Raw genomic sequence first — 3659 nt, forward strand, 5'->3', positions numbered from 1 at the left:
TTTTCTTTCATGTCGTGCCCCGAATGCTGGTAAAATGACAGATACAGGCATCTGGTGGACAGACTTGCTGAAATGTTAAACAAGCCTGAGCAATGGGTAAACACTGGAGACTATACAAGACAGCTGTCCTGTGCAGTCTTCAGTGTTCACCACCTGCTCAGGCATGTTTATCATAGATTGTCCAGTAGCTTGCCTGTACGTCAGTTCATCGGCTTGTTCTACTCAACTCTGTTTGCACATCAGTGTCTATCTGTAGCACAGGCAAGCAACATAACATAACAAGACTCCAAAAGTTCTTTATTTTATGCTACACAATACGAAAACACTTTCACTCTTTATATTGTACTTAAAAATGTTTCACTTTGACTTGACTTAGTCACACACCGTTGCCTGGTTCTCTTGATTTAATGTTGAGACACATCTTCAGCTGCCGATTGTTTTGATGCAGATTATTTGGCGTCTCTTGATACTGCACTTAAAAATGTTTCAGTCTTGGCTTGACTTAGTCGCACTGTCACACACGTTTATCTGGATGATATTGGAACACATCTTCGGCACCTCTTGATATTGCACTTAAAAATGTTTATCTCTTAACTTAGTCGCACACAGTACCCTATAGTTCTCGATTTAATGGCGAGATGCATCTTCGGTTCTTGATTCCTTTGATGCAAGTTCTTTGCCGTGGCGTAGCCGCCTTTTTTGTCGCAGTGTCCACTTCAAACATAATAGTGGCACGAAGTTTTCTGTTTCGCTTAATGGCATATTGGGTCAGATGCAAGATGAGACCACACATAAAGCTCGTCGCAGTCATTGCACAGCTCGTGCTCGTTGCCCGCAACGTCACGCTCCTCAGCGCCCTGGAAACATACGCTTTTAGTATGTCACACCAACCTGCCCAAGTTTTAATCTGATTTCATATGAAACATACACACCGGCTACTTCAAAATCTTCCTCTTGTGCGACGGCCATAATCCACACAAAGAACACGTTGAGTACTGGCTACGTTTCACGGAACAGCACTGCATATGTGAGGCCGAGCCAAGGGGTTCTTCATACTGAAATGCCAACAGCTATAATACCCTCGTCTAGAACTAGCCAGATCCGCATGCTCACCTATCCAAGTCACAACTGACTTTACTGAACTTTGCTTTGCAACTTTGCTTACTGAAAAAACTTAAGCACTGGCAAAGTGGCGTTCATTATGACAGTAGCATAACTGGAAGGAAAGGACTCGACTTGCCATAAAATTCGGCGGTGCAGTGAGAGTGGCGCAAGTGACCTTTCTCCGCATCTGTAAAACATGGCAACTTTCAGATCATTTCTCATAACACTCCTGTGTATATGCTAGTTAATCGGACATAAATGATGTCTGGAGTCAATGATAGAAAAAGTGCAAGCCGACTGTACTACGACACCTGTACCCGAATGTATTGTTATCACCGAAAAGAAGAAATTCACACCAGTGGCAATGCTGCTTTACGTGAAGATAATTTGGTCTTACCAACAGTCGGCAGCCCAGTTCATCTCGAACCTGTAACACAGGACACAAACGACGAATGATAAGAACTTACTGCTTATTCACTCGTCGTCCTTGTCTTGTGTTGCTGCTTTGAGATGAGCCGTCAGCACCAACTACCCACATTACTACTTTAGTATCTGCAATCCTGTTTCGTGCAAAAAGTACAGTTTATATTTATATCAGCATGATAGCCAGTAAGAAGTGTTGCTGCTCCTACCTCATTCTGAAGGACACCTCGTGGCAGATGAGACTGGATCCATTCTTGCCTCATCCGAAGACAAAATTACATAAACGTAGTGCATATTGAAGCGATAAACTGGGAATTCAGTTTCAGTGAGAAAACCTGTAGAAAAACTTTTCGCAAAAGTACACGTAAATGTTTTCCTGCACAATCATATGCCACATACCTCTTTTCAGTAGCTGGCCCTTGTTCTGTATGATTCGTAAGCATCCTGCAAGTCTCCTCCATTTGTATGACAAACTGCAAGCTACAAGACAATTCATAACAAAGCCAATTCAAGCACTAGCAGGCTACACAAAGTTCAGATAAATAATAGTAACCCCATGGGAGAGAAGCCTGAGCAGGAGGGCGTGGAGATTACCCAACAGGTAGCCTGCACTTACGATATTTTAGACAACAGTAATAACGGGGAGTAGAACCGAGATAAATATGTACATAAATATCGAATCACTACTACTTACCAGCGTAATTGCAGTCCTGCGCATCGCTTGTAGTTTCTTCCGACTGAGCTGGTGCAGAAGTTGTAACACAAGCAGTTGTACATAATGCAGTGCCTGACGACTGAGATTCTAAATATTCACGTTTTTGCCCGTTTTGAAGAGTTGAAAGACGAAAACTGCGAACCGACGAGCCCGACGACCAACAGCAACGACATTTCAAAACACGTACTGATGCAGATGGCGCTCGGTCTTGCTCCTCGTGTCGACGACGAGGCCATTAAAGTTTCGGTTTCAAACTCAAGTGAAAATTGTGCAAAGTTCGATTCCGGTACTCTGCGCGAATGTTTCTGGTATATGGACCCAACAAACAGTTGGAAACCACTTGGCAATCAAGTGGAAGCACTTTACTCTGAACCAGAGACGGTTTACTCCACTTCAAACCACTTTGGCATACAAATGGAACCACTTCGGAATCCAGTTCAGATTTTCACCTGGGGGATATCACCCACCGTAACCACCATTGTGATCGTTAAGGTTGTTTCATATAATTTTACTGTGCGTCTTTCAATACGTTTTCACCGTCTTTTTGCGACCTGACAGGGTGTAGCGCCATGTACAACATCGAACACATATATGTGGCGTCACCAGAACTCTCTGAATTCAAAGCAGTAGTAGTAAGCACTGATTTTAGTAAGCGGGGTTTGTGCTGGCCCACCGTTTCATGCTTGCACTATCTTCGCAGCAGTTGGCAGGCGGGTAGTTTCACAGTCAAAATACTTCCCTCAACTCAGCGCAAGGCATTTCAACATTATTAATTGATCCATAACTTAAAAACCCGAGACTAGGGGACAAAAAAACGACAAACACAGACAAGGTCTCAATTTTGTCCCCTAGTCTCGGGGGTTTAAGTTATGGATCTATACCACCAGCTCGCTTGCTACCTCTCTATCCTCTCATTATTAATTGATTTCACGGATTGTGGAACTACAGCCCGTATACTAAGTAATCACGCCCGAGCTGGAGGAACACAAGCTTCGTGAGATTGATTACCAAAGTTTTAGCGTGATTCCATTTTCAACAAGCCCAAGTACTATACAGGGTGCTTATTTTGATGCTTTGCAGAATTTTTATTTAAAAAAAAAAGCTATGAGGACAGCACAGATGTCATTTTTGCAGTCAAATTATAGGACCAGGCGGACATCCTCTCGAAGAATGTATAAAACTACAAGTTGACTAATTACATAAAATTCATTAATTAACTCTTTAATTAGGGGATTCTGTGCAAAAGCGCGATAGCAGAATGAGAGACTATGCTTGTTAAAAGCCATTCCGGGTCTAGCAATTCCTGAAACACGCACGTGCGTTAAAATATCCATCCCTGAAGTTTGACACGAAACCGCAGTGACTGGGAACGCAGAGAGCACAGCGCTCATTTCATGTCAGAGGCCACGTGATTTGG

The 3659-nt window shown here is 43.0% G+C and overlaps 1 long non-coding RNA gene across 5 annotated transcripts; it reads right to left on the reverse strand.

The window, feature by feature from the left end:
• Nucleotides 1–276: 276 nt before the first annotated feature.
• LOC135371404 (uncharacterized) lies at nucleotides 277–2759 on the reverse strand. Of its 5 annotated transcripts, none has more exons than XR_010415595.1 (6): nucleotides 2222–2759; nucleotides 1927–2007; nucleotides 1737–1873; nucleotides 1572–1664; nucleotides 933–1291; nucleotides 277–857 (listed from the first exon to the last, which is right to left on the reverse strand). It is a non-coding gene; the product is annotated as an uncharacterized LOC135371404 (long non-coding RNA). The 5 variants fall into 5 exon arrangements; XR_010415596.1 differs by lacking the exon at nucleotides 1572–1664 and having other exon boundaries at nucleotides 933–1055; nucleotides 1114–1291; nucleotides 2222–2754; XR_010415593.1 differs by having other exon boundaries at nucleotides 1572–1873.
• Nucleotides 2760–3659: the final 900 nt, after the last annotated feature.

The sequence above is a fragment of the Ornithodoros turicata genome, chromosome 1, assembly GCF_037126465.1.
Source record: "Ornithodoros turicata isolate Travis chromosome 1, ASM3712646v1, whole genome shotgun sequence".
Taxonomy (NCBI): domain Eukaryota; kingdom Metazoa; phylum Arthropoda; class Arachnida; order Ixodida; family Argasidae; genus Ornithodoros; species Ornithodoros turicata.